Below are 19,628 nucleotides of genomic sequence, written 5' to 3' on the forward strand. Positions count from 1 at the left end.
ATGTTAGAAAATTGCCCTTGGCAAATATTCCTATAATTGCAGACATTTTTGGAGCTGGAAGAGTCCTTAGGAATTATCAAGCCCAACCCCCAGGCTCTACAGATGAGTCAAATGAGGCCAGGTGGTTCACTGCCAAACCTTACATAAGAACCTGGGTCCTTCCCAACATGAAAAGGGCACACACTGGAAAGGCTTCAGTCTTCATGTAAACTTTGTCTTTGTTATAATTGCTGCATATTCTTAAAAGCCCTCCCACCTGCTCCAGCCCCATCGCAGCCCCAGGGAAACGCTTCCCGGGGCTGAACAGAAGGCAAAGAAGGAAGTTTATTTCACAAAGGTGAAGGCTGCTTGAGAAATCAAGTGTGGTCTTTCTAAAAGCAGAGGGTGATGCACCATCAGTTTAATTCCTATTCATTTGTGGTGCTTATTAGAGTGTCTGAAAATATAAGCTGAGTAATTGGAGCATTAGAATTGATTAATTGAAGTAGGCTTTTGGTGTAAATACACCTGGAGAGATTTCTCAAGGTGGGATTCTCTGCTAAGGATTTGGAGAAATTCAGACCTCTGAACATTGGGATAAAGATGGAAGGGTGGTTTTAAAACATGGCCACAAAATTTTTGACACTCCCACCATTAAGAGGTGGCGTGTGTGTGTGTGTGTGTGTGTGTGTGTGTGTGTGGTGTGTGTGTCTCTGTGTGCCCTCACCTTGAACCTGAGTGGGCTCATAACTGCCTCAACTTATCAAGTACAGCAGAAAAGGATGCTACGTGACTTCTTTTTTTTTTTTTTTTAAAGATTTTATTTATTTGACAGAGAGAAAGAGATCACAAGTAGAGAGAGAGAGAGGAGGAAGCAGGCTCCCCGCCTAGCAGGGAGCCTGATGTGGGACTTGATCCCAGAGCCCTGAGATCAGGACCTGAGCTGAAGGCAGAGGCTTAACCCACTGAGCCACCCAGGCAGCCCCCGCTACGTGACTTCTAAAGGTAGGCCGTCAAGAGCCATGAAGGGTCTAGTCACTCTTGGAGCCATGAGACACCATGACCAAAGGCTGACCACCCTGAGGTCGCCATGTTGAAAGAAAGCCCAAGCTACTGGGAGAGACCACATGTAGGCATTTCAGTCAATGGTCCCAGCTAAGCCCAAGTGGCAGACCTCTGAGTGAAGAAGCCTCCAGATGATTCTAGGTGCCACACAGTGACCTCATTGCCAGCTCTTCAAACCTTCCCAGCTGGAGCCCCAGGTGAGGTAGCCTCCGTATTTCCTATACAAAGTCCAGACCCATGGAATCTTGGGTATAATAAAACAGTTATTCTTCTAAGGCACTAAGTTTGGGGTGGTTTGTGATGATACAGCAAGAGGCAACTAGATCATATGAATCCTGTAACAATGAAATTTTCCAATCCCTGTGGCGCTAAGAAAAAACACTGCTCCAGAAATCAATTTTGACCCCATGCTGATTTGATTTTTCACCTCCTCAACTGATCTACCCCTACTTTGCTTGTACCTTCACTTTAGAAACAGTAACTAATTGTTCCTATGGACCTGTTTCCAGACTAGGAGATACTCAGTTAAAGAGATCTCTCCCTCCTCATCCTTAGAGCCCCATGAACCCAGTACAAGACCTGGAGCCCGTGAACATGTTTATGGATCTCAAGACATGTTTCTTGGATGGATGACTGCCTCCAAACACCCTCCTCTGGGGCCCGGAAGACAGGGCATACCAATCATCAGAGCTGAAAATAATGGTAGAGATTAATTAGCCATCCCTTTTACTTGACCAGGCCCTGAGAGGAAAAGTGACAAACCCAAGGAGACATAGCTAGTTAATGAACTAGACGCACAGTGTCCTTTACCACGTTGTCACTGAGGTGCAGTGAGTCCAAGTGGGAGGCAAGGAAGCAGGGTGGTTATGGGCTACAGAGACAGATAGCCTTGGGCCAAGTTCCTGGCTGGCCATTCACACTGGTGGGTAGTGGTGGCTGTTCCAGAAGGAACAACAAGGATCTGACATTTCATATCCTACCAGCCCCATCCTCCATGAAGAGTAAATAGGTTCTTCTGGGTTTCTAAGGTCTGAGCCCTTCCTGTTAGGATCTAAATCCCTGATAGAGGGGGAAAGCAGTATAATAAGCTTTTTTTTTTTTTTTTTTGCATTTAATAGCCTTAAACAATGTCAGAGTTTGGAGATAAAACGGAAGAACTACCCAGAAAGGAAAAGAAGGAAATCTGGATCCAGGGGATTGGCCCTAGAGAGAACAATGGACAGGCAGTGGTTCTCATCTGGGCGACTTTTCCCCCAGGGGACATTTGGTCATTATCTCAAGATGCTTTTGGTGGTCAGAACTGGGGCTTGCTACCAGCAGCTAGTAGGTAGAAGCCAAGGATGCTGCAAGACATCCTACAACACACAGGACAGCCCCACAACAAAGAACCATCCAGTCCAAAATGTCAGTAATGCCAAGGTTAAAAAACCCTGGGCTAGGGGAAGGACCGCTGAGTGGGGAACCATCCGAGTTCCCAGGAGCAGAGGCCCAGCTAAAGGACCCATCTCAGTGCAAAGCCCGGGGATGGCTCAGAGGGAAGCCTGCCCAGCCTCGTGATGGGTCTTCAGTCTGCCTGTGCTTCAAGATGGTCCCTGCTAACTGGCTGGTCCCCAGATGAGGATGGTCCCCAGCAATGTGTCCTTAGCAATGCCCCCGGGGCACAAGCAAGCTACAGGAGACAGGAATAGGGACAGGAGTGGGGAGGGACCAGGATGTGTCAGTGCATTCCAAACTGGGAATGTGGACCTCTATATTACGACAGAAAACAAAGGTATTTGAGCAGAATTCTCTAGTCCAGGTTTGTGGCAAGAGAGGTGGTAGAAAATAGCACTAAAAGGGCTAAGCCAGTGTCTTAAACAGCATTAAACCAAAAGCGACTCCGACCACCCGCTAATGATCGTGATTATTTGGCTGCCTATGAGACGGTTTAAGAAATGATTTGTGAATTTAAATTTTAATTAAGGCAGAAGCCCTTGGGGGCCTCTGGAGTTCAAGCATGAAAAAGAAAAAAATCTACTGCTGGAAGGAGTGGGCTCAGAGGGCCTCGCAGCCCAGAAGAAATGCCCGTCCTATGCATCTGGTGGTCTAGCAGCCTGCAAGGGAGCCCAAGTTTGAGGTCACTAATCAACACTGGGATCGGGGATCAGGGCTGGACAACTCAGTGGAACTATGCTCTTCAGCGTTCTAGAAAGTTCTTTAGAGCAAATCATAAAAATAAGAAAATCCAAGTTTTCCACCTCTTTCTTGAGTTCTAATCTTTAAAATGTGCTGTACTTCCCACTTCACTGACACACGACCCAGCACTGGATTTCCTGGGATCTAGATTCCTCTCCATCACTGATACCCCAAGTGGCCTGGAACTTCCATTAATCCTGTTGAGTCTTGGTTTCTCCATATGGACTAATATTGTCACTGCTGGCTACCTCACAGTGCCTCTATCCTAAGGGAGATAAAGCACTTCAGAGTGGGTACTCTCTGGTAGGTCCACCCAGCTCACCTAATTCTCCCTGAGGTCTGACAAAAGCACCCATTTGCTTCTCAAGGTTGCTATAGCAACAAAGACACAGCCAACCTGAGACAAAGGTACAGCCCAGACCAAAAGAATGCAGACAACACTCTCTCTCACACTTGACCTTATTGGATCCTAGAGACATGGGTTCAGATCCCAAGTCCCCCTAAGAGTGTTCTTTTTCCCCATTCTGGTAAAAGATGCATAACATTAAATTTGCCATTTTAGCCATTTGTAAGGGTACAGTTTGGGAGTGTTAAGTATATTCACTTTGCTGCAATGGATCTCTAGAACGTTTTCATCTTGCAAAACTGAAACTCTATACTCACTAAACACTACCTTTCTATTTCCCATTTCTATGATCTTGACTACTAGAGATGCTCCATATGAGTGGAATGATGCTGTATATGTCCTTTTGAGAATGGCTTATTTCACTTAGCATAACGTCCTCCAGTTTCATCCATGTTGTAGCAAGTGACTCTTTTTCACAGCAGAATAGTATTCCATTCTGTGTGTTTACCACATTTTCTTTATCCATTCATTTACTGATGGACATTTGAGTTGGTTCCACTCCTTCACTGTTGTCGCTAGTGCTGCAATGAGCATAGATGTGCAAACATGTCTTCAAGATCCTCCACTTTTCTTTCTTTCTTTCTTTTTTTTTTTTTTTTTTTGCATTTTGGTGCTTTATTTATCCTAAGTTTGTTTTTAGTGCTGTATTATTTTTTCCAGCTTTATGGTCTGATTGACAAATAAAAACTGTATATGTTTTGGGTGTACAGTGTGATGATTTAATATACGCATATCTTGTGAAATTACAATCACTATCATGTTGATTAACCATCCATCCCCTTGCATGGTTCCCTTTTTGTGTGTAGCAAGAACATTTACGATCTACTCTCTTAACAAATTAAAAGTATACAATACAGTATTAATCATTATAATCACCATGCTATAAATTAGATTCAAAACCTTCTTCTTATAACTCAAAGTTTATACCCTTTGAGCAATATCTCCCCCATCTCCCCAGCCCCCAGTCCCTGGAGACTGCCAGTCTACTCTCTGGCTCTATAAGTTCAACTTTTGTAGATTCCAAGAAAATGGAGTAAATATATATAATGGAATAAAAAAGATCTTCCCATTTGCAACAACAGGGATGAACCTCATGGATATTATGTTAAGTGAAATAGGCCAGACACAGAAAAGCAAATACTGTATGATCTCACTTACATGTGGGATCTAAAAAAGTCAAGATCCTGCTTTGAATTCTTTTGGGTATATACCCAGAAGTGGGATCGGTTGATCATGTGGTAGTTCTATTTTTAATTTTCTAAGGATACTCCATACTGCTTCCTATAATGGCTGCGCTATTTTACATTCCCACCAACAGCGCACAAGGCTTCCAGTTTCTCTGTATTCTCAATACTTGTAATTTTCTGTTCTTTTGAGAGTGGCAATCCTAATGTATGTGAGGTCACTACAGACAGTTTTGAGAAATTCAGTACCCTCTCTGGGTCAGGACAAAGGGAAACCAGCTGAACTGGTTTAGACGATCTTTCAGATGGTTCTAAAAAAATCTCAGCAAATCAGTCTCAGCATAGGGTCCAAATGAGATCATGGACATGAAAAAATCATCTTTGTCAACTGAGAAGGGCCATACGGCTGTGAAGCGGCAGATCGTGTAAAGGCAAAGGGGTCTGACTTGATGGTCGGGGTACCTTAGATTCATCACTCAGATTTGCTGACCACATGCTGTGTGTGACATTTTTAGTTTCTTCACCTGTAAGTGTAGGTGATAATTCTTGCCCCCCCCCCAACCGTCAGAGGGTTGATGAGAACACCAGAATAAATCATAGGAGATAACAAACTTGAAACAAGCACAAGAGTGCTGTTCCTTGCTAAGAGTGAGGGCTGATACCATTTGTTCCATTAATAAGTGAGATACATTGAATGCCATACTCTAAATGGGTTGATTGTATAGTCTGTGAATTATACCTTACTAAGTTGTTTAAAAACACACATACACAACCAAGTGAGGAACATAGAAGCTCTTCGATAAGGTTTGTCTACATACAGTCTAAGGGAGACCCAGAATCCCAGAAAGGACATGGGCTTGGAGATCAGACAAACCTGGGCGCATCTGAATCTCAACTCAGCCCATGTAACTGTGAGATTTTAACTCTGTATGAGCTTTGTTTGGTTTACTCAAATGGAACATTGGACTTTTTTTTTTAACTTTCTTTTCAGGATTGTTGTATAACATATAATGAATCTGCTTGCCACGTAGTAAGTGTCTAAAAATAACTGTTATTTCTGTGTTGTTATCCTTTCCTGAGAAACATGGCCTTCCTCAAGTTAATGGTGTAACCCAAAGGTGGCCTGAAGTAGGAGGAAGAGGAAGAGGTGGGAGACAAGTGGGAGGAAGACCGGGTTTGTATTCGCAAATACTCTTTTTCCAGAAACAAGCTATTTATCAAAGTACAGGAGTCTCGTTTACTGTCAAAACACAAGGGCTAATTACATTTGAAGAACAATGGACTACAAGAGCAAAAAAGACAGGGCCTGTTCAATTAATGGGGAAAGAAGGGGGGTCTCTAGCATACAATATTTTGGACATCAGATTGGAATGGTTTAATTAGCCACTGCTACAGACTTTGGATCATCTGTTGTTCCAGAAGCCATTAGTCATCTGTAGCTTTTAAGCATATCATTTAGATTCTCCCATTCAACAAATACTTTTCGAGTACCCGCTATGCGTCAAGAGCACTGGAGAGACACCACAGTCTAGTGGGAGACAGACAGCTTGGCCCACTAATGGGTGTCTCAAATTCTTAGGTCTCTAACAGAGTTCTCGTTTTATCCAATGCCATGCTCCTCTCCCATGTTCCCCATTTCAGTAAAAGGCCTCTCCATCTGTCCAGTGGTTCATGACAAACACTATGGGGTCATCCCTGAGTCCAATCCTTCTATTATACCCTAGTCCTGTTGATTCTGTCACCAAAATCACTCTTGACTCTACCCACACCTTTGTAGACACATGGCTGCTACCCCCAAGGCAACGTACCAGCTCAGTAAGAATGTCTCTTAAGAGAAAAAAATTTTTTTTGTCTGCCTGTCTATGTCTGCTTCCCACTGCAACCACACAACATCCACACAACATCCAGGGTGATATTTTAAAATGGTGAATCACATCATACCATTCCTCTCTTTAAAACCCTTCCTAGTCTTCCTGTTGCTTTTAGACCAGAAGCCAGAATCTCTGATATGGTTCCCACATGCTCCGCCCCACCCACTCTCCCAATTGCTGGCAGTGCTCAAGGCCCATCAAGCCCTCTCTTGCCTGTGAGCCTTTGTCCTTGCACCTGCCTTCTACACCTGCTCTTCCTCCATCCATTCCCAAGCCTTGCTCCTTCTCATCTTTCAAGCCTCGGTTGAAGTATTACTTCCTCAAAGAGGTTTCTCCTGACTTCACTAAGTGACTTCTCCCAGTCACTCTCTAGCTCATCACCATATTTATTTGCTGCTCAGCACCCACTCCACTGGTAACCATCTGGTGCATTTGTTGGTTCGCTGGACATCGTATTCCCACTAGTCAGTGGGTGTCCCGATGGTGGGGGCTTTGTCTACTCATGCACAGTTTTGCTCGCAGTGCTTCATGCCATGCCTGGCACATAGTAAACTCTTCTCAACTATTAATTGGCTGGATGAATGAAGGTGGTCATGTGCAGGGCAGTATAAGAGTTCAGGAGAGGACATAAATCATTCTCCAAGAGGAATGGAGCTTTCAATGAAGATGTGCTATGAACTAGGCTCAAAACATTGACTAGGGATTTCTAGATTAACAAAGGCAGAAATGTAGGAGCACAATGAGGGGTGAAGGATTGATAGACTGGAGGGTCAAATGTTTCATAGCCACAAAGAACATGAGCAAAGGCACAGAGTCATTTCAAGAGACTGAAACTTTGAGCTAATTCTAAGCACAACCACCACCTCACTCACAGGGATATAGAGGAAAGACAGCCAGGGTAACCCCAAATGAAAATCAAAACAACATGAAGAGGGCGCCTGGGTGGCTCAGTGGGTTAGGCCGCTGCCTTCGGCTCAGGTCATGATCTCGGGGTCCTGGGATCGAGTCCCGCATCGGGCTCTCTGCTCAGCGAGAAGCCTGCTTCCCTCTCTCTCTCTCTCTGCCTTCCTCTCCGTCTACTTGTGATATCTCTCTGTCAAATAAATAAATAAAATCTTAAAAAAAAAAAAAAACAACATGAAGAGCCAACTCCGCAATAGCTGGGAGCGGGTGATCCGTATTTAAAACACAATAGAGTCCTGGGGCTGCTCCATGGGGCTTACATAGCAGGAGGTGATGAGTCATATTTATTGGTCCCATGTCTTGGGAAGCAAGGAGTCCATTGTGTTGCTGAGCCTTACAGAAGCATAGGGTCTCTCTTCATTCATCTCCAAACAGAGCATCTGTGATCCAGGCTGGGTCTCTCTCCGGAACCTGCCATTCATCCTTCTTTAGCTCTTACCTATGTAGCAAATCCCCGTGGAAGGAAGAGCGTGTCCCAAGTCCTGCCTCCCTGTGAATCTGGTTAATCGGCAAACTGGCTGGTCAGTCTTAGATAAATGAATGTTGGACACAGGCTGGGGAGTAGCAAGGATGGAATCTCTACAGGTGACGTGAAGAAGTATAACATTTTGTTCTTCTATCTGTGGAAGGACTTCAGGCAAGATATGATATGAGTAGTTGCTCTGGCCACAGTGCAGAGCTCAGATTGGAAAAACAAACAAACAACAACAAAAATCCAGAAGCAGGAGACCTGTGAAATGGGTGTGGGAAGCAAGACTGGACTTCCGAGGCATATTTGGGAAGTAGAAATGAAAAGCATTTGGGTGATCATTAGATGTGATACATAGACAAGAGGAAGGAATCTGGGGTAACGCTCAATGAGCTTTTGTCACTGGGTGACTCTAGCTATTAATCAAAATAGGTAACATGACAGCAAGAATAAGCAGATTCAGGAAACTTCAGAGACTTTCTCAGTTTTCACATTTCTTCTTAGACTTCCAGCACTGTTAAGGATTTCGACACCTTCTGATAGTGGAATGCATTATTTCTCCATGGTGACTTGAATCCTACTTTCTCTCGCCATGCTTCCCACTAGGCAGAGTACCACCCAACCTCACTGTCATTAAGCTTGTAGCCTGTTTTTTGACCAACAGAATGTGAGCAGTTGGGACACACAGCAGATCCTAATGGGAGCTATAAACATGTTCCTGTAGTTTGGTTCCTTTTAAGCCTCACCCACCACAAGAGGCCCATGCCCCAGAGGGTGGCTGTTCCTTGAGAAGAAAGACATACAGAACGAGGCCAGGTCAAGGCCAGCCCAGGAGAGCCATGCGTGACCTGCAACTCTGCTGTAATATAAGCTGGAAACTCACACCTCTGGGACGTGGGGTTGTTTGTTGCTACAGGAAAATCCAACCGTGACATTTCCAAAAACCTCAATGACCTCCAACCAATGATTTACCCTTTGTGGCTCCTAATTCCCTCATTGGTGAAGTTTTGCTAGATGATCCCAAACTCCTTCCTAGTTGAAAATGGTTTTGTTTTGTTTTGTTTTTAAGACTGTGTCACTGCTCTAAATGATAGCATAGTATGGGAGTTCAAGCGTCTTTCTCCCCTTTCCAGCTATGTAGGTTAATTAGGCAATGCCAACTTACCGAGCTCCAGACTGGCAGTTAATGATGCCAGACTAGCAGAAGATCAGAGTGCAGAGGCCTTGGATGGTTTAAGCTGTTGCAGCAAAACTATTCTGAAGACCCTGAGATTTAAAAAAAAAAAAAAAAAAAATCTATAGAGCACAAACCTGCCGCATTCAGCTCCTTTGGTTATTTATATGAGCATTTCCCGATTCAAATTGCATACTCAAATCAAATTTCCCTGGTTTATGCCTTCTTCAGCAATTACTTAAAGGCAGTTTACCTCTCTCTGGAGGAACATAGCAGAAAGGCCTATAGACAAAATCTCGTTGACTCAGGGAGAGATAAACGAAGTCCAGGCCTGCAGAAGTCACTATGCCCATGGAAGGGAACACTGATGGGCCTCCTGGCTGTTTTTCAGCTTCACTGATGGGAAAGAATTTTCTAAGGAGGAGAGGAGGACCATGGAAATTGAAGGAGAAGTGTAAACATTGGGGATGGGAGTGGGGTGGAAGAAGAGACCAGTTTCCCTTCACGGAGTTCTGTTGGTGAGGGTAAGCAGGCTGACAGCCTAAGGCTGCTCCTACCCCAAAGGGATTGAGAGAAGTCAAATGCAGACAGGAACATTGCTACAGCAGAAAGGTACTGGGTCCTTGAAAATATACCCCGAGCAAGAAGAGCCCTATTGCAAAACTACGCAATGTGCAAAATTTATCTTCATCGGACTGTCAACTTCTCCTTAATTCACTTCTCATCATTTGGAACGACTCCCTCATCCTCCCCCAAAAGAGGCATCTTTCAGTCATTCATATATTCCAGGGAGGGCTCTCATTGGTTGTGACTGGACCACCTGCTCACCCTCTAACCAATAACTTTGGCCCAGACAATGCAGTGTTCTGATTGGTCAGCTCTGTGTCATGGGCTCATCCGTTTATTTCCCTGGTCATTAATTCTACCTTACATTTCCTTCTTCACCCAGTTGTTCAAATAGCTGTATCTTATCTTGATGTGCCTCCCTGATATCTACTGCCTTTTCTTTCAGTGATAGCACTCTGGATTTATTTAGGGGAACAGCTTCCCGCTGTTCCCATTACATATCGTAGAGGTGAAGTTGCCCTCTTACTCTAGTTCTGCCATGCTACAGCTAGTCACAGGACACACACCTGACCAATCAGAACACTGCATTGTCTGGCGCACAGCAATTGAAGATGGGCACGTGACCCAAGCACAACCAATGAGAGTGCTCCCTGGAATTTCCGTGGGAATTATCAAGAAAAAAAGATGGGAAATTCCAATAACTTACTGAGAACACGTGAATCTAGGCGGGAAACATAAACATCAGTGAAATATTTGTAGGTCCCCAAAATGGAGTGGAATGAAGAGTCGGAGCTGTGATGTTAGTCTGGAATTACTAGCCTGGGAAACCCTGGGCAATGAACGTGTCTCCCCATCTGAACAATGAAGATGATAATGACCATTGTAGTGCCTTAGAGTCTGTGACGAGGCCGCACCCCCTGCCTGTCCAAGGGGCTGGAAAGGAAGAACCTCGGGATGGTGGAGTTGCAGCTGGACCTCCACGTCAGTGTCCAAGAAGTCAAGTTAAGAAAAGAGTCACCAGATGGGGCGCCTGGGTGGCTCAGTGGGTTAAAGCCTCTGCCTTCCACTCAGGTCATGATCTCAGGATCCTGGGTTCAAGTCCTGCATCAGGCTCTTGGCTCAGCAGGGAGCCTGCTTCCCCCCAAGCTCTGCATGCCTCTCTGCCTACTTGTGATCTTTCTGTGTCAAATAAATAAATAAAATCTTTTAAAAAATAAAGAAAGAAGGAAAAGAGTCACCAGAACCACCTCTGACTGTGATGTGAAAAAGACCTACATCCTTGGTGTGTTAAAGTCAAAAGTGTGGGTCTGATTTTACTGCAGCATGGTGGAGCCTAGCCTGACTAACATAATGAGCACAGATCCCTGGAAAGCCCGGGATATGAAGCCATTTTGCCAAGATGTGACTTCGAGTGGTGTGTTCTGAGGCATGCAGACAGTGATGGCCAAAGCAGATGCTGTTTCCATTGGGCAGCATCAATTTTGGGACATTTCAGTGGTTTGTGGGGATGAGAATGTTTGAAATTGGGACTGTTCCTGTAGTCCACCATAAGTATGATATAAACTCAGTGTGTCACCAGGAAAAGATAAGAGCCAAGAATCCAACCTCAGAAAGGGGCAAATCTGGACAAACCACCCAAGTTAAATGGCATACTGAAAAAGGAGGCAGGCAGAGGTAAGTCACATTAAAAATCCATAAGAACCTAGAAAGAAAAGATAAATGAAGTAACTGGGCTGGTAATATCCACTGTAATGGAGAAAATATAGGCATAGTGATTGAAATCATGAGCTCTGGAATTAGTTTAATGCAACAAGTATTAAATGCAAAGATTTAATGCAATGGGGTTTGAATTCCATTTCTGTTCCTTGACTACTTGAGCAAGTCGCTTTATCTCTTAGCTTGAATTTTCTCATCTGAAATATGAGGATTAAGGGAGTCCCCACCTAATGGTGTGCTATAAGGATGAAATTTAACGATCCATGTAAAGTGCTTAGTACACAGTAAGAACTCAATAAATTATCATAATGATATTATTGGCATTGTAAAATAAGGAGTGGACAAAGAATGATCTCTGGAGGAGACAAAGGAATTAAAGGAGAAGGATGATGGTATGGTAGTTGGGGTGGGAGCCAAGGACCACTAGCAATGAACAAAGAAGCAGAAAGGAAACAGCAGGTAGAAGATGACACACAGGACGAGAGGTGAGGAGCGCTGATCACAGAAGCGAGACTCTGTCTGAAACCCACAGAGGAGAAGAGGAAGGGGGAATGAGAACCTAGAGAGAATGTACCAGAAAAAAAAAAAAACAAAAACCACACATACAAAGAAAATGAAAGCGGGCTTTATGCCAGTAGTGTGTGAACCCCAGAAAAATAAGGAGCAATCCAAGAGGAGGGAAAGAATAGAGCCAGCGATGAGAGGGAGAAGTAAAACACAGGCTGTCAAGGGAGGAGGGCTAAGAGTTCAGAGGAAGCCTTGAAAGATTAAACAGAAACACAGAAAGGTAGGAGAGGCACAGCTTAAACTAGAAATGGGTAATAGAAATAGCCTTCCAGCACAGAATGGGGAAAAAATGATAACGAATTCCAAAAAAGTTCTGGGAGCCAAAATTGGTTTCGTTAATTTTGGCACAAACTCATTTGGCAGCAAAACTGGACTTGAGCTGACATCAGATTATTTATATCATTTATTTATCCCACATCCCACTCAGCATGAACATTCATGTATTTCACCATAGTAATAAGCTAATTATGAAGTGCCTACCACAGACCCTGCTGATGTGTGTGTGTGGGGGGGGGTGTATGGTATGTGTACTGCATTATCTTTGTAATTTCCATAACATCCTGAGTCCAAAACACATATGGCCTAAGGGTTTCAGATCAGGGTTTACAGGCTTGTATTGGAAGACACAGGAGTGGATATAAAGAAAGAAACTTGTATCTAAAAATAAAAGCTGATGAAAATGACCATTTCTTGAGTGTTTAAAACATACAAAAGTCTGGATACACAGTATGTTATTTAATCTCCAACAGTGTATCAGGTCCCATGTTATCTTTCATTTGTAGACACAGTAAGGGAGGCTCAGAGAAGTGACTGGCTGTGTGTTTACACATAACTGGCAAAAATAAAAAATTAGGATTTGAACCCTGCTGTGTGACGTCAGCATTTGCACACTTAAGCACTAAGCTACACTGCTCCCCTCATTAACTATAAAGAAAGAATGGAATTGTTTCTTGGGCCATCACTCTAAAAGAGTCATTCCTAGATGTGATCTTGCATAATTTTCATAACTCAATAAACTCACATCATTATTTTCCATCAAAGGAGCTAAGCAACTTGTCCAAAGTCACAGTTAACCGATCAGATACCAGATCTATTATCCTCTCCATTCATTGTGAAAATATAAAAAGCAAGCTTGTGAGCATCTTGTTCAAAGGAATAAACAGAAGAAAGCTGGGACCTTGCTGCCTTTAGAATAAAGATTCTCTGGGATGACAGTCATGGTGCCAGCAGATGGCTGTGGAGCAGGGAGAACTTTGTTGCCCCCAAACCTCCATCAGCAGCCTCCCACCCCATCCCTTGATGTGGACAACTGGTGTTTTCTCACACTGTAAAAATGTAATTTTAGTCCAAACTTTCTTCCAGCTCAACTCTTAAATCCATCCTTTACAGAAATCCTGAAATCAGGGCATCTGGGTGTCTCAGTCAGTTAAGCGTCTGACTCTTGATTTTGGCTCAGGTTATGATTTCAAGGTTGTGAGACTGAGCCATTTCAGGCTCTGTGCTGAGCACGGAGCATGCTTAAGATTCTCTCTCTCACTCTCTTTCCACCCCTTCCCCCACTTACACTCACTCCCTTTTTCCCTCTCTCTCCAAAAGAAAGAAAGGAAGGGAGGAAGGAAGGAAGAAAAAAAGAAAGAAAGAAAGAAATCCTGAAACTAGATTACAGAAATACAAATGCTAAAAAAAAGTATGTGATAACAGTGGGATGAAAATTTCCCAGGAGCGTAAAATAGATAATCAAAACAAATAAGGGGATAAAACAGATGATGGCAAAACAATGAGAATTTAACAAGGAATGGGTATACAAATTCTGTAAAAATTCTATCAATTATGATAACAGCAGAGAGTCTGCGAATGCTCTTCCTGGTTTCACAAAACTCTATAAGGCTTAAATTGACAATAGGTGATACTGAATCCAAAGATCTGGGTCTCTGGGTGCCCTCCAGCACCCAGAGTTTGATTTTGAACAGTTGCTCTAACCTCTCCGAATCTGACCAAATGCTCTCCATTTCCTGCAACCAAGCAACTCTTAGCTATATCGCATGCTTTTGTGTGTGTGTGTGTGTGTGTCTGTGTGTACACACAACATACAAAAGGGAACATTGTCAACTTTTATACTTTGATAATGTTTCCAATCGGGCAAAATGTGGGACATTTTGAACATGATTTTGAGCATGTTTATCTGTCTGAACACTCCAAAACAGTACATTTGCTTCATGTTCTAAATATAGCAGCAACCACTTCCTTCTGGACATGTTTGCCAAGGCAAAATATTTTGTCTGTAAAGATATGCCAGTTCCAATGTTCTGAATGTTTCTTTTGGTTTCGAAAGTTTGGCAACTGTGTCTTTAGAGAGCCTGACGGGGGTATCAGTCAGGATAAGCTAGTTGAGGCTGTGATAACAAAGATGTCCAACTCTCAGTCACTTAAAACAACAAAAGTTTATTTCTTGCTCAAAGTCCATCCCATTGTTTGCTAGGGGAGACTCTGCTAACCTTCATTAACTTGGGGCAGGCTGATGGAGTAGCCACCATCTAAAATATTGATAACTGCTCTGCCAAGCAGAGGGAAGACCTCTGGAGGGTCTCAGACTAAACACTTTCACCAGAAGTGCCACACATCACTTCAACTCATCACTCATGGGTCGGAATGACTTAGCAGGTCTTACCCAACCACCAGAGGCCAGGAAGACTATTCCAACCATGTCGCCATCAGTGGGGAGAACCAGAGATCTGTGCTGACCAGCAGTAATGACTGCTACCTTCTGAACAAATGTGTCCTGATACTACAGCAACCAAGCCTAGCGCCAGGCAGGTGATCAATGCAAAGGCACAGTCTGAAAACACAAACAAAGCCAAACCAATCCCAAGCTGCAGTGTTCCCAAAGCAGTTTTTCTAACATCACTGTATGTTGAGATATAATTTGTAACTTCCTTTATAGCTAGAAGCAGGGTAGCATGCCAGAAACGACTGTGGTATATTGTTCTTCACTTTTTTTTTTCCTAACAAGGAAAATCCCCACCTAACTCATTTTTGCAAAAACAGCTTTTAGGTAAGGGTTGAAATAGATAGAACTTTCAAAAATTTGTGTCTTGATAACACATGTTTTTTAAGCTTGCACTTAGAAAAAAAGAAAGCATGATCTAAGAAAGGAGCTTACATCCAATACCTGAAGAATTATGGGAGTGGGTGAGGCAGGAAAAGAGGGAAGAGTCAGGGAAAGGGAGAGCTGAAAGGGGTCCAAAAGCCAGCTTTACCAGGAACTGAATTCTCTCAAGCTACAACAGGGAGGGATGCACTAGGGAATAGATTTATTTTATATGGCATTCATAAACCCAAACTCAGAAGTGAGAAAAAAAATCACTTTCTATATTTTGTAGTTATAAACTGACACTAGTTGATTTCCCTCTGACTCTGAGGCCCCATCCACGTGAACTGGCAGGAAGTTTAGCCTCTGTTATGCAAGGCTGATACAGAGAATCTAATTCCATGTTGCAGCAAGCATTAAAGAGCATCTCCCCAAACATGAGCCCATCTGCTTCAGCCTCTGATGCCTTCCCGAGAACCGATGCCTTCAATTCTAGGGGTTTTGTGGTCTTAGGGACCAAGGATCCTTATTAGCAGGCTAAAGGCACCCAGTCTCCCTGAGGTCTTGTCATCTCCCAAAAGCACTCCGAGAGGGCAGGGCCCAGTGCCCGCAGCTCACTGAACCTAGAGTTCCCTCTCCTTCCCAGTCTCTGGGGGTCTCTCCTTCCCACCCCATTGCTCCTCCATGTTCCCCTCTCCCTCTGGGACACCTAGCAGCAATGGGCTCAGGTCCTACAAAAAATAGGAAACCCCATTTCCTTGGGACTGCTTCTGTTTATGACTGACAAAAATCCTGAATAATGAGATGGCACTGCAAGCCACAAGTATATTAGGGGAAAAAATACTTAGGAGGAGGAAATAAAAAGAAAAAGACCCTGACATGAGTGTGAAAGTCAGTGTGACTCGAATAGAGTGAAGGAGGGAGGGAACAGTGAAAGATAAGACCAAATTAGTGACTTATGCAAAATAATAAAAATAATAATAATAATTCTCAATAATAATTACCACCACTTATGCAGCACTAGCTACTCATGTAGATGGGGACAGTTCCAACTCTTCAGAGCAACTCTATAGGGCGGCACTATTATCTCCATTTCACAGATAAGGAAATTGAGAGTCAGAATGGAATGATTAATTGCCCAAGTAACTGGCAAAACCAAGACTCAAACTCAGGCAGATGCCTCTGCCTCCAGAATCTTAAAACCCAACTGCCCGTCAAAGCAAAAGAGTCATAAAAAGGAAGAAGAATTGAGAGAATAAAAAGACAAGCCACAAGTTGAGGAAAAATTGGCAAAAGACATATCTAATAAAATACAATTATCTAAAACATACAAAGAACTCCCAAAACTGAACAAGAAGCAAATAGTGATTTTAAAATGGGCTAGGGGCACCTGGGTGGCTCAGTGGGTTAAAGCCTCTGCCTTCCGCTCAGGTCATGATCCCAGGGTCCTGGGATCAAGCCCCACATCTGGCTCTCTGCTCAGCAGGGAGCCTGCTTCCCTTCCTCTCTCTCTGCCTACTTGTGATCTCTGTCTGTCAAATAAATAAATAAATAATCTTTAAAAAAATGGGCTAAAGACCTGAACAGACACTTCACCAAGGAAAACAGACAGATGGCAAATAAGCACATTATAAAAACACATTCCACGTCATACTGTAAATGAAAACAATAATGAGATATCACTTCACACCTATTAACATGGCCAAAATCCAAAACAATGACAACACCAAATGTTGGGGAGGATGTGGAGCAACAGGAACTCTCATTCATTGCTGGCAAGAACGCAAAATTGTACAGTCATTTTGGAAGACAGCTTGGCATTTTCTTACAAAACTAAGCACACTCTTATCATACAATCCAACAATCCTTGGTATTTACTCAAAGGAGTTGAAAACTTATGTCTACACAGAAACCTGCACACAGAAGTTTACAGCAGCGTTATTCATAATTGCCCAAACTTGGAAATAACCAAGATGACCTTTAATAGGTGAATGGATAAATAACCTGTAGTACATCCAGACAATAGACCATTACCCAGTGCTAAAAAGAAATGAGCGATCAAGCCATGAAAACACATGGAGGACTCTTAAATGCTCTTTTGCTAAATGAAAAAAGCCAGTCTGAAAAGGCAACCTTCTATAAGATTCCAACTATATGACATTCTGTAAAAGGCAAAACAACGAAGACAGCAAAAGATTGTAAAAGTGGCTGCTAGAAGTTGGGGTGGAGGAAAGGATGAATGGGTAAGGCACAGAGGGTTTTTAGGGCAGTGAAACTGTTCTGTGAGATACTATAATGGCAACACATGTCATTGCACATTTATCCAAACACATAGAATGTAGAGCAACAAAAGTGAATTCTGATGTAAACTATGGATTTGGAGTGATGATATGGTGTCGATGTAGGATCATCAGTTGTAATAAATGTAGCACTCTGGTGCAGAATTTTGACAGTAGAGGAGTCTGTGGGGGATGAGAGGGAGGGGAGGGAATATATGGGGAATCTCTGTATCTTCTGCTCATTATTGCTGTGAGGCTAAAACTGCTCTAAAAAAATCTATTTAAAATATTCATGAAAGGCTAGGGGCTGGAGGGGGGTGGGGAACCTAGGTCCCCAAAGTCAGGAGAAAAAAAGTAAAATACAGAGAGACGGACACAGGTTCATTTTTATTTTTTATTTTTTAAATCTTATTATGTTGTGTCAGTCACCACACAGTGCATCATTAGTTTTTGATGTAGTGTTCCATGATTCATTGTTTATGTATAACACCCCCTAAAACACTTCTATATAAAGGGTCCGTGAATTTGATTTAGTTATCAAATACTCATTGTGTAGCCACACCATATACTGTGATAGACAATGGTCATAAATCAGTACAGAAGAGACAAGGTTCCTACTTACTTGAACTTACATCCGACTCCCTCCGAGCATATGTCCTATTCAAATCTCTCAGAAAGAGAATCTAATTCGGCTAATTAATCATAATCCTGTATAGAGACAGGATTCTCACACGAAGCCACCTTGTTGGCTGCACTTAGCTCAAGTGCCAATCTCTACCCAGTCACCTGGTCATGACACCAAATATGGCAGAGCCTCCAAGAGGAGGCTCCAAAGGGGGCTACGGATGTAGAGACACTTTGGGTCTTAGAGACCCCACTGCAGGAAAACCACCGTCTTAAAACTCAGTCTCTGTGACTCTACCTAGATATCGATCTGACAGGAGCTCAAGGAGAAGGATTAAATTTGAGAGGGAAAGACCCAGACAAAGAAACACATAGTTAAACAAAATTGGAAAAACCAACCCCGCAATTAGATTCGAGTCCTTTTACATCCAAAACAAGGCTCTGTTGGTGCCAGTTAGGGGAGACGCATTCCGGCTCAATCTCCAGCTTTCAGTACCATCTGCTCCCTTTGTGTGAAAAATTGTGATCTTGTGAAAGTAAAAAATATAAACAGATTTCTAAAAGGTTCCATTAATAAAGGGAAGTAAAACGCGAAAGAAAAATCCATCCGATTCCCTGGTTCTGATTTATTCCGTGTCAGTGAAAAACAGTGCTCTTTGATGCCTGTGGAGGGCGATGCTTTGAAATTTCTGCCCTGCCCCCGTGCTCTCAGAAAGACCATTTTGCTGGACAGGAGGATTGATTGGGTAATGCTTCTGGCTAAAAAAATCATCATCACCATCACCATCGTCATCATCGTCAACATCAACATCATCGTTACTCTTTGGCCAGCAGAATGGGGTTTGGTTTTGACCAGCGAAGACCCAAAACAATTCACGTAGCTAACAGTTCCCTGGCAGAACTGTAGTTCTTCCTTTCCATCTGCTGCTGCTTGATTATTTTATTATTGTCTGTGATGTCATCATTTTTGCTGCGGTTCGTTTGGCACGAACTAACTCCATTCCCTCCACCACGTGTGGCTTCTACCACATCACTGGAAAAACAGCTTGGAGAGCTTGATTGATGGATGTTCCTGAGTATAAATCACTAAATCTGATTTTTAGCAGCTGTTCCGTGGTGCCCCCTTTTCCCCTTTCGGACAGGAATGCAGGGCCTTCTAAGCCTTGAGCATAGAAGAGAAAAGTCCAGAGGCCCAGTGCTCTTTTTAGTAAAGTTCTCATGAGCTTTGAGACATGAGAAGTGATACCGGTCTCTGTCTCGATGGCTTGAGCCTTGATGGGTAAAGGGAAACTGGTGCTTGTCTTAGAGGCTCTGGGCAGAAGGACGACTGCTCTTGGGGGCCTGGTGGCCAAGTTCAATGCAAGGCTGGGCAGAGGGATGTTTTCTCTATGGCAGCAGAGGGACCCAACAGCAGCTCACTGTAGGAATTGTGGCACATTTATGAAAGAACCCCAGGGGCCCGCTGCACCCGGGAGCACTGTGGAGACCCAAACTTGTCATG

General features: G+C 43.3%; 1 long non-coding RNA gene across 4 annotated transcripts in view; it reads right to left on the reverse strand.

Annotated features, from left to right (window-relative positions):
- The window catches only part of LOC125090476 (uncharacterized), a 365,554-nt gene that overhangs the window by 195,552 nt on the left and 150,374 nt on the right, over positions 1-19,628 (reverse strand). For 2 of the 4 annotated variants that reach the window (XR_007124345.1, XR_007124347.1), the window contains exon 3: positions 9,278-9,378. The exons of the other annotated variants lie outside the window; for them this stretch is intronic. This is a non-coding gene — a long non-coding RNA (uncharacterized LOC125090476). The remainder of the gene's footprint in view (positions 1-9,277; positions 9,379-19,628) is intronic. 4 annotated transcript variants of the gene reach the window in all.

The sequence above is a fragment of the Lutra lutra genome, chromosome 18 (genome assembly GCF_902655055.1).
Source record: "Lutra lutra chromosome 18, mLutLut1.2, whole genome shotgun sequence".
In the NCBI taxonomy this organism is placed as follows: domain Eukaryota; kingdom Metazoa; phylum Chordata; class Mammalia; order Carnivora; family Mustelidae; genus Lutra; species Lutra lutra.